Source organism: Cydia pomonella, unplaced genomic scaffold (genome assembly GCF_033807575.1).
Source record: "Cydia pomonella isolate Wapato2018A unplaced genomic scaffold, ilCydPomo1 PGA_scaffold_162, whole genome shotgun sequence".
NCBI lineage: Eukaryota > Metazoa > Arthropoda > Insecta > Lepidoptera > Tortricidae > Cydia > Cydia pomonella.
The window spans coordinates 91,805-104,200 of NW_026907804.1; positions in this window are offsets into that span (position 1 = coordinate 91,805).

The window sequence follows — 12,396 nt, forward strand, 5'->3', positions numbered from 1 at the left end:
AAGCAATACTTACCAGTCTTCATCCAAGGGAAATTTCGCCATAAAATCCCTTTTTTCGTGATTTTCTCGAGTGGCTCGCTTGCCACATATTTCACACTTAGTAAACCGTTTTCTCGCTGGCATTGTAACAAACTCGCTCTTTACTCTGATCACGGTTGACTATTTTCGATTTTTGCACTAAACAATAAAGAAATTACACGAAATACCCGAACAAAATATTGAAGCCTTCAAAACAAACAAAGCAATTAGGCTGACAGTAGACTTGATGTAAACTTGACAGAATAAATAGCACTGACGTTTTCTTTTTCTTCGTTGGCAATGATTTGCGAAACAAATTCCATACAAAACTTTTTTCTTCCTAGTTGCGTCAGCCTGATCGGAATTTGGCAGCTAACTCCATCTTGCGTCCAGTAGAAGAATCAAAATCGTACAGGTAAAACTACTCTCTGCCTTAGGATCCCCTTTTAAATGTCATAAATCCAAACATGGCAGCCATACCCATCGACAAAAAAGTCTACCGTTGATCTAATTTCATTTGACAGTTAACTAATACGTATTCGACACGCTTATATTTGACAACTAGAATCCTGACTAGAGCTGGGACTGCGTACCAAAAGTACGTCTCTGTTACTCGTACCAAAAGTACGTCTAAAATACCAGTTTTACGAGTATGACCCCCAATAGGCAGTTTACGTATTTGCCGTGCTTAGGCGTCTTACAAATAAGGATTATTTATACAAATATCGACTTATTATTTCGGTAAGGGTCGGAAATATGGTGACGTTTTGAGTGAAGGCTATGAATCTATTGTCATATTTTTGTTATATATTATTACATTATTTTTAGATACAACAGACACCCAGACGACCATCTGTTAACAAAATTTTATTTTACCTAAAGTAACGGTAAGAATGGAGGTACGAGGTGATAAAAGTTTCATATCTGTTTTATTTCAGAAATCAAAGTCCGTACTTTTAAATACTCGACAAGCTAAAAGTAGTCTATTACAAATAACCTGTTCCAAAAACTATTCCGGTACAACGCCCCGCCTCTAGTGTGGATATTGTTCACTGACAGGTGGTGATAATAGCAATTCGACAAGTCACAATATTTCTCACATCAAATGGAAATCAACACGAAACGTCACTTTTAGCATGTCGAATAAGGGCCCAGACGTTCTATGACCACAAAGAGTTATTTATAAGTAAACCTATGTCATAGCATAAGAATAATATTAAGTAATACCTACATAATTGTAGTACCTATTTGACATCTAATTTTATATTATTAATAAATTATGATTATGATATAACCTACTTATATAGAGTTGTATGGCAGGCGGGCACGAGCAGCCTCTTAGGTCCGCGGGTTATTTCCACTTGTGTTCCCGGTTTTTATTATAAAATGGAATAATGAAAGTCGGGTGTTCGCTGTCTGGCTCTTAATAGTTTGCGGCCAGGGGTCGCTACCCTCGGCGGTTTTATTCATCGCTTTGTTTCCTTTATTATCCACAATCCACTGTTTCTGCAGTTAAATGTCATTTAAGCTCACAATTGTCTTAATGTTGTCGAAAAAATCAAACATATTTTGGAGCCTTAAAGTATATGCCCTAGTTTTATGAAACCAACCCGTTAAAACGTATATAGCTCTGCTTTGTTATTTTTTTGTTAATTAATTATATAATATTACAATACTACTTATCTAGTACCTATATTAGAGATGGTTGTAATAATACTGCTCCACATAACAAAAAAAAATTAAGAAGTCCCACGCGGCCGGCTACCAGACCCCGTAATACTACTTACGTACTCCAAAATGGTCTTAGGAGATATTCTGCAACTTTTTAACTGGCGATGATTGGCACTTACAAATTTTGGAAAAAGTAGACAATCAGAGACTTAAGCTCTGGTTTCCTAGGATAGCGGTGCCGACATTCAGCGGCCGTAATACAGTACAGCGGTTGAATGACATCTATAGATCGTTGTCTATGTAAACAAAATAGCACGGTTTCCTAGAGAGCGGTGATTGAAGGAACATTCTTTTTGCGTCCGTAATATTACGGCCTACGGCCTCAATATGACTGCACCGCTATCCTAGGACACCAGAGCTTTAATCGACAAAAATATACAATAATATATATTTTGTCAACCTTGTCCAATGCACATGATATAAATTGGAAGTTTACTACTATCTCAAAGTTACCGCGTTGGCGAATATGGAACGAGGAGCATATTTTAGTAGCCGAAGTGTAACTTCGGTCACACAGGATTCTTGTCGCTGTTCTTCGGAAATTTTAGAACACACATGAAGTTGCGGGACTTGCGAGTCGACAGTTCGTTCGGGGAGAAATTTTCTGGAGGAAAATTTGTAAGTTTCAGTCTTTATATTTAATATAGATAAATAGTTAAGGTTATATATGTACCTAGGTAGTTTTTATGTAATATGGATGAATATCGAATTCTCTAAGGCTTACTAACAGATAAAAATTAGGTTGAAGGATGCATACTGTAACGTGCTCCTAAGGCAGTTGCATTGTAAATCCGACTAAGGCTCGGTGAGTGGCCACCACGCCACGTTTTCCATTAAAACTTAACCGTCTGTCCTTTCTGTCTAAAAAGACTTATAAAGAAATTAAATAATTGAAAAGGTAAATACCAAGAATTAAAATATTTAAACAAAAGTTCGGGCGCCTGGCAGAAAGCACAGAAAACAGTTTAAAAACCAGATAGCTAAAAGGAAAAAACAAAATGGAATTTTAATCTTAGGGCGGGCTAGGAGAAAAGGGAAACAAACTTATTGCCTTTAAACATCATATATATATATTGTTCAAAGCGTTCAGTTACAGAATTTTTTATAAGTAAACCAAAGTCATAGTTCCACAGAAGGTGGAGGTTAATTACTAAACCTAGTTAAGTTATCTTACAAGTTTGAGACACTGCATAGGATATATCTAAAAAGGGAGGTTCATCGACCTGCGAGGGTACACATTTACCCAGGTGTTGAATGAGACCTTCGTCCGTGGGCGCACAGCGAGGTAACTTTAACGCGCCATTCAGATGTTGTGGATCCCACAGCGCATGTGCACGACGCTCAGAGGCGGGTGGTAGCCAGCGTGGCTTTAGCTACTCGAAGTAGGTGGACCGCATGGTGTTAGATTTAATGGGTAGTCACTCTTGGAGGCATTTCTACGCGCCCACTATTGAAGTTTTCTTGCTTTTGGATGTGGAGCGCCACAAGGGGTAAAAAGCAAGTCGAAAAAATGGAAAGAAAGGAATAAAATAAAAAGAAAGGCTAACACGCCCCGTATCTGGAAAAAAACAATGGAACGGGTCAGAGAAAATCAAACCAGAGAATTTCGGTTATGCCACTCGATTCGAATGACGAAACTAATAATGAAAACTTACGTTAGCCTTCCATGGTATTTGGAGTACGCCGGGAAGGCGTTGGACGCCGCTAGTTCACATCTAAAACAAAGCGACGGCAAAATGAATACCAGGAAAACTCATGTTTATCGGAAAAATTTAAAAATAATTGAAAATCTTCATACCTGTGACTGCTCCAGAGACTCCGGGAACGAACAGTTAAAAAGATTCACTCAAAAGGACTCAAAATATCTTGATTCACGTGGATAAAAAAGATGAGAGGTTCTTTAGTCAGATGACAAGAGGAAAGTGATTCGAGCGGAATGACCATCGATCCACAGACGAAATCTAAAGGTGACCAGAGACAAAAAAGGGAATGATTCCGTTCGGTACTGACAAAAACGCCATGATATAATTTCGAAATAAACAATCTTTGACAAATATATTATTAAATATATCACCAAATATTGTTTGATTAATTTTCCTAAACAATAAAGCTATACTTTAGAAATTCTATACGATTAATGTTCATCTAGCAAAAGTGAGTTATTACTAAGGTTATGAAGTATGAACTAGCTCGAACAAACTAGCTGTCAAACGGCAAAATTGACAAGAGTAAGGTTATGTAGATTTTTTATATAGGTACGATAAGTTCTGAATTTGGAAGGAAATCTAAACGAATGAAGGTTAAGTTAGGACAATAATTTATTCATTTAATGCTTAGCATGTGACGTGCCAATTTGACACGTTACAATACTTAATAGTAGTATATTTGATATAACATTGAAGTACCTATTGGAAGGTAACGATTTCAATGTCCGTAAACTCGGGATCTTGAAGTAGCTACGGAAGAATTACAATGTCCACCAGCTCCTGACTCCAGTAGGTATCATTGTAACATTTAATATCTCTAACTGACAGTTCAGTGACAGATCTATTGGTGAAAAATTTTTTTTGGTGACAGATTTTATTTAGGATGTAGAAAAATATATAGGAATAGTGATCAAACTAATAATTTGGTCACAGAAATTTGGGGACTTTGCCAAATTTTGGTGACACAAAATACTTTTAATTTTCTTACTCAGCTAAATAAAAGTTTCGTAGTCACCTAGAAACCCTTATATGTAGTTTCGTCATGTCCGTCTGTCCGTCCGTCCGCGGCTTTGCTCCGTGATCGTTTGTGCTAGAAAGCTGCAATTTGGCATGAATGCATTAATCATGCATGGCATGCAGAACGGTAAAATAAAAACCAAAAAAAAAGTTTTATTAGAGTACTTCCCATGCCAAATGTTAGCATGGCCCGACATTCTCGTGGCCATTTTTTTATTAAAAATTATGATTAATTACGTACCACAAAGAGAATGGATTTGATGTGATCGATTAAATTATATCTAAATTCTAATTATAATGAATGTTCCTGTGGATGATGTTAAGACGGAAAGCATTTCCTCGCTGAATTGTAAATTACTTAAGCATTTAGCTAAATGCTAGCTCATTTAAGAGTAATGGATGTACCGATGTACAGCAACCATCAAATAATGTCGACGAAAATATATGTTATTGTACAAATAAGGACGTGTTCCGAAATATTTGGCCACTTTGGCTATATCTATTTGATGCTGATAGCCCTTTCGATGCCCTTTAAATACCCACCTTTCAACCTTCACCTGAAGCTATTACGGAGTACCTACATAGCAGTTCGGACATGCTAAGCATGCAGATCATCCCTCATCGCTATGCCGTCGCGCGGTCACTTCGTCACACCTCACGACACCGCTCGCATTCCAAAGTAGACCTACTTATACTATGGATACCTGTATCCATGGGGATGTGTGCCCTCCGTACTAACGAAACGTACTTATTTCAGAGACTGAAGCTTCACAACAGAATATCTAGGTCTTTAGGTTCATCACAAATATGTGCAGTCGGAGACCAAATTTGTAGTACAGATTATGATCTATGCGGGAAAAGTTTAATTTATAGAGCAACGAAACTCTAGCCCCCTTATTCACAAACGTCTACTAAAGTTACGATACCGCTAATAATCGTTGGTCCCTTTCCATCATACCAATACGTCGGAATGTGACAAACGATTTTTTTTTATTTATATGAGTTCTTTATTTAACATAATTTAGTACAATGTAATTACTTAATCTAGTGTACATTTCCATCCTAGACAGTAATAACAATAAATTAATACAGTTTAGTGAGCTATAGGCGCTCATTATAAATTATTAGCGGCATCGTAACTTTAGTACACGTTTATGAATAAGGGGGTAGATGTTGTGCCAGATCCGGCTCTTGTTTATCGGTGGAAGCCCGGGCTAGCAACTGGGATGTAATATTTTCGCATTTAACAATTTAATGTGTTATTGTAGGGAAACAGTAAAAAAATCATTACTCATAAGCATTACTTCAGCTTTTGGCATTCGGTGTAGATTGCTGAAGCCGTATCCAAAGTTAACAAATCGATTTTATATCGTAGTTTTCAATTCATTACCCGCATTGCGCCTCGCTTGCCTACACTGCCGTGCGCAACATGCACTGCGAGTACCGAGTACCTATCGAATCAATTTCTCTCTCTCTCTCTCTCTTCGGCAATTATTATTGTTACCTGATAGTTGGGTCTGCTTTCCTGTTATCTTCTTCTACTTTGCCCTGATATATCTTACGTGGTTATCGTGGTTCATTGCAGAACTCAAGGCCTTTCTTAATTGAATCCCCATCCCCTTCTGGTCTTCTCTCTGGAGGATTTTCGAATGTGTTCAGATGTAGACGAGTATCAAATAAATATCAAATCGAACGAAGATATTTAATAAACTCCGAATACCGCTCATGACACATTTAAGGCACACAATAATTCCAAGTTCCGGGCTCTGCCCAATTTGCGCCAAATGCCCGCAATGAAACTCCAAACAGCGTGTATTAAGCAAGAAAAACGTATAACGGGCATAATGGCACTCGGCAGTGCCAGAATTACGTCAACGCGCCCATAAATTCAGATTAAGTGCGCGTAATGATATATTCGCGGTATTACTTACCAACTTACGGGGGAAAAGTGCGGAGTTGAGGGATGGGTTCAAATTAGGGCTTTACTCTATTTTCGAGTTAAATATTCTGCGACTATACCAGACATTGCCTGCCTAATGACAGCACTCCAGTCAAAACCGCTTCTAACTGTTCTATAGTCCTTAACCCCCTTATTCATAAACGTCTACTAAAGCTGACAAGCCGCTAATAATCGTTTGTCCCTTTCCATCATACCAATACGTCGGAAATAAAGAGACAAGCGATTATTAGCGGCTTGTCAACTTTAGTAGACGTTTATGAATAAGGAGGTGTCTATAACTGTCAATTCATTCGTTTAGTGAGCCCTTAATTCCAATAAATTGGAAGTGGCTTAAAGAACTAATTTAGGTAGGCACAATAAACAATGGGTTTGAAATAAAGAGCCCTGGAGGACTCCAGGTCAAGTTTAGATTACATTTAGAAATGATTAATTTGTATTCAGGGATGAAACCGAAATGTATCGTTTTATTGTATTAATTTTACATTGATACTTTATTAATTTGTGCGGCTCTTAATTTTCTTCGTATAAATGAATTTGAAGATATAGTTATGTTTGAGATGAGTTTTAAATTGAATTAAATTTAAGAATTCTAAATTATTTTCATCATAAATTTAGTCAATTTGGTCTCAAATAAGTTATTTAATGTTTTTATCCTTTATCACGATTTTCCAAATAATCAAAGTATACAGCTACAAAAAATATCATTTATTTTCAGGCAACTAAGGCCTGAAAAAAGATTTTTATTATTGTATACATCCACTTAGCAAAATAAAAATAATATCATATCATACTTTTTATATATTATATCATAGGTACCTATTATCTAATCCCAAACTGTATGTAATGTAATTTGTCGCTTGCAATGCCTTGCCTTGATAGGTTATTCATATACAGATACAAGCAAATCTCGTCCTTGTGGTTAGAGACAAATTGGGACGTTGTGCCGACCGCGGTCACAAATGGAATATTCACCACTTGGGCCAAGCCTCGCGCTTAATGCGACCCTTTTTACCGCTCCAAAAGGTTCCAAGTTTGAGTCTTGCCGGAAGTAGTGGATCAATTCATTTTTTTTAATTCAAGTTGGCTTAGCAACTAACACTTTCGAATAGCCGCAAAAATACATCAGCTTTCCTTTAACTTAAAAAAAATGTATCGCTGGCAGACGTATCTGGTAAGTAAAAATTAACGTACCCTCTATCCGTATTGAACCATCACTATCAGGCCTCATGAGCCTGGCATCAAATCATGCAGTCCGGGAGTTATGGGCGACGTGCGGGGCCTGCTGACGAGGAGGGCAATAGACCAAGAGCCCGTGACGGCCAGACCCATGTCTTATTTTAAAAGTTCAGGTGTACTAAAGGATAAAGGCCTATATTATTCCCGCGGGAGATTTGGATTGTGAAAAACCCCTTCACTAGTTGAAACCTATTTAACCTGCACATATGAAGTTAGGCACATTTATTCAAGTCGCTTAGCTTGTCTAGAATACAAATTTCGTAAACGTAGCTTAAACAGGTATTGATAAATTGACCAGCGGCAGCCGGTGACTATATATTACGGGTGTTCACTTACAGAAATCAGAAATATCAGAAAAAAACTAAAACAATTTATTAACCGTCGCAAAATACCTATAGATATCGGTTTTCGTCCACCCGGTCATTGAACTCTCTTATAGATTTTGGGTAAGTATGCGCAATGGAATCTAATGTTTACGAATATATTTACGACCGATAGACGTCAACTGCAGTTCATTTAACAAATGGTTTCGAGATTATGATTTTTTTTTATTTCATGGAAATAAATTATATAAATAAATAAATTGTTAACACACCGGTTTCGGTCCAAATATTTTTACGAAAGTTGAAGGTCTTCATTTTGTATCTAACTCGAGTCGATTTTGTAAAGTTTTTTCACATTATTTTATGAATGTCACGTTATATTCATTTATTTTTAATCACTTTACCACTAACAACTTATTTGCACTCACTTTTTTAATTATTGTCTAATTATTTAGAATGAAAAAAGCCAAAACTGCATTCCCGCGCGTACTTTAAAAAATACCAAGGTAAAAGGAATGTTTGCATTCGTCGAGAAGGCACAAGGTCAAACGGACTAGGAGCAGTAGGAGCGCCGCTCCAATTTTACGTCTTTCTTTATAGAACATCTTATGTTTCACGTGCGGAACTGTGGCTGAACTTCTCTTTCCCTCTTATGGAATTTCCTATTGATTCAATGTACTAAATCTTTTTTCATTTGAGCGCAATCCAAAGCGCTCCGCTTCGCGCGTTACGTATGAAATATAGCAGTAGGCACTCGCCTACTATAATTTCATTATAATTTTCATTATAAGTTTATAGACAGCCTAATATGACTACTCAGTCATATTAGGCTGTCTATAAAACTTATAATGAATAATAATTACTTATTTAACTAATATTGACTTGTTTACGATAGATACATTAATTATGAATAAGTAATATTATATTAATTAGGTACTATAATTTCATAATTATTATTTATGGGAGTGCACTGCACAAGCGCTCTTTAAGGCGGGCCGCTAGTGAAATTGACGTTTGAAAACTGGCGTTCTTGTGGCTGAGTCACTTATAGATCAAAAACCTAACCCACTTCCAGATGATGATGATTAATTTGTAATAATAATTAACTGGTACCTGACATGTAAAATTATATACTTAAGCATAGATAAATGTACATTTATTTATTGACTTGTAAAATTTGCCTCTTATCAATAAAACATCTGAATCTGAATCTGATGACCCGAAAACTTGAAATCTGTCATCAACCATAATACTATATCAATAGACTATTAGGTGTATATAGAGGGAAAAATCTGAAAACTGAAAATTGATAAATAATTCGATGGAAAAAATCATTGGAAAATATATGAAATATATTGGTAATTATTAGATTAAATAAGAAAACCTAACCCACTTCCAGATGACCTAGAAACTTTATATTTGGCATCATGGTAAGCTATTAGATCTTCTTTTTTTTTAATAGCGGCCCTAAAAAGGGTCATTCATTACAATTGCTAATAAAAATAATAAATTTTTAATATAATTCATTTAAATATCGATTTTATACATTTACCTAAATGGGCCAAATGGGCAAAATGGGGCATAATAACTATAGGCCGTTCGAGTTCTTCTTGTAGTTCTGGAGCGCTTTCGCCCCATTCAACAATGATTGCATTCCTAGTAAGCCAGGAAGGAGTAGGTAGTTTTGTGGCCATTCTTATTTCGCTTCGTTCCGCGTATTAGTTTTCCAGCTTCACAGGCGATTTTTTCTATAATAACATTGACAATATAGTTCATAATTAAAATGCTTTTGCTTGAAATTCCGACGTTATTTCCTGTACGTGATTTTAATACTCTGATGAGGTATAATGAGAAACTGTTGTAGTTATTTCTTGACATCTTGTTGCCGTCTTTCTTCTTTTTGCAGACCAGGCCGCCGCGCGCCGAGCTTCATTATCTTGAACATTTTCTTCATAACTTTGTAGGGAGCCATTTTTGATTTTATATTTATATTTGTGTATAATTTACAATCTACGATTACGACTAGTGTAGTATTCAGAATAATTTCGAGTATTAACTGAAAATTATTGATAAATAGTATTAACAAAGTTTAGAAAAAACTACTGTACCATCGATCATATTCACACAACACAACAAATTATAGAAAATTTTGAGGAGCTAAAAAAACCCCTTTACATTGCGTTTATCGATTATACCAAGGCTTTTGACTCAATATCCCATGAAAGCATATGGAAGGCATTAGAACATCAGAATATACCTAAACAATACATAGAAATAATAAAAAACATTTATAGTAACAGTGTTAGCAGAGTGAAGTTGGATAGACCAGGCCCAGAAATAAAAATATGTAGAGGTGTAAAGCAGGGCGACCCCCTGTCACCAAAACTTTTCATTGCAGTCCTGCAAGACATTATGAAAACCTTGAAATGGAATAAAAAAGGTATCTACGTTGATGGTAAATTTCTTAGCAATTTACGTTTTGCAGACGATATAGCTATTTTCTCGGAAACCGCAAAACAACTAAAAGATATGATACAAGAACTGAGCACCGCTAGCAACAATATTGGACTAAGACTTAATGCTTCCAAAACAAAAATTATTACTAATAGTAAAAAGACACCTATATTGATTGATGGAACACAACTAGACTATGAAGATCAGTATATATACCTAGGGAAGCTGATATCTTTCAAAAAGTCAAGAGACATAGATGAGCTGGATCGAAGAATCACCCTTTCATGGAACAAGTTCTGGTCCTACAAGGAAGTACTTAAATCTAGTCTCCCTCTTTTAACTAAAAAGAAGATTATGGACTCGTGCCTCCTTCCTTGCCTCACCTATGCAAGCCAAACCTAGATATACAATGAAGAAACAAAACATAAAATTCAAATTTGTCAACGAGCTATGGAGCGGAGCATCCTGAACATCAAACTTAGAGACAAGAAAAGAAACATTGATATTAGAAATAAAACAAATGTTATAGACGCTTTACAACATGCTAAACGCCTCAAATGGAAGTGGGCAGGCCACATAGCTCGCTACTCTGACAAAAGATGGACACTAAAAGCGACAACTTGGAAAGGTCCAGTAGGCAAGAGAAAACAAGGAAGGCCAAAAGAACGGTGGGCAGATGAGATATATCAAGTAGCCGGTACAAACTGGACAGAGAAAGCCAAAGACCGAAGTGTCTGGAAAAATTTGGAGGAGACCTTTACCCGAACGGGACCTTAAATAAAACATCAAATATTCATATACATACTCTTCATAGTTTCAACAATTTAAAGAAACAAATGTTTTTAATATATTGTATACTTTATTTAAGGAATAAAAAGGTTTATTATTATTATTATTATTATTAACAAAGTTAAATATGAAAGTAAGTGGTGAATAATGGAGTAATTTTACAGATACCAATGTATTCACAATGGATACTAATAATTTCTGTACAAAAATTTATAATATCGCATAAAAAACATAAATCTGAAATAAGAGCTAAGTTCAATATAAAGTAAAGTATATGCGTTGCTGTTGACATCTCCGACAAAAGACTAGTTTTTACGTACATGTTTTATTATCTTGGCATATTTCACAAATTTGGTTCGTTGGTAAAAATAGCCAAGTTACATCTTGGACATGAATTACATCCCAAGTAAAATAAATGCATTATAAAAATGATTTTCTACACAGCGCTTGACACCCATGATCTCAATTCTTATGTCAGAGAAGTATCAAATATCAAATATCAAATATCAAACATTTATTCAGCAAATAGGCCACAGGGGCACTTTTACATGTCCATTTTTACAAACAATAAATTAAAAAAAAAAAAAACAATTACAAATATCGAATCTATGAAATAATAAATACTTTATTAGAGATGTATACTGTCTCTAAATGTCAAATTACACAAAAAAAAACTATGATAAAAAAATAAAACCATAAAATACTAAAATTCTTTAGAGATGTATAAGTCTCTAAGTGTCAGAGATAAAATATAAAAATATATATTAAATTATCCTTAGAGATGTAGAGGGTCGCCAAGGCTTGAATTCTTATATAAATAATTAAAAGACAAATAAATTAAAACAGACAAGAACCGAATGAAGTGTCTCACGTTAATGTCACTCAAAAGTAAAGTTACATACTTTAACATAACCTGTACCCCGTGTAAGCTTAAACAGACCGGTCTCCACAAACAGCACCCGTTCACGAGTATGACGTGTATCTCAGCCATCGCCTCCCTCAACCTTCATTCGGGAAAGTGGCGACCCGATCAACGACGCCACCGTAAGTAAAGACTTTCAACTTTCAAGAAAGTCAACAACAACTCATATATTCGTACTTCTTTTTGAATTTGGCTCCCATTTCATATTTATGATTTTGATGGGATTAATATTATTATAAA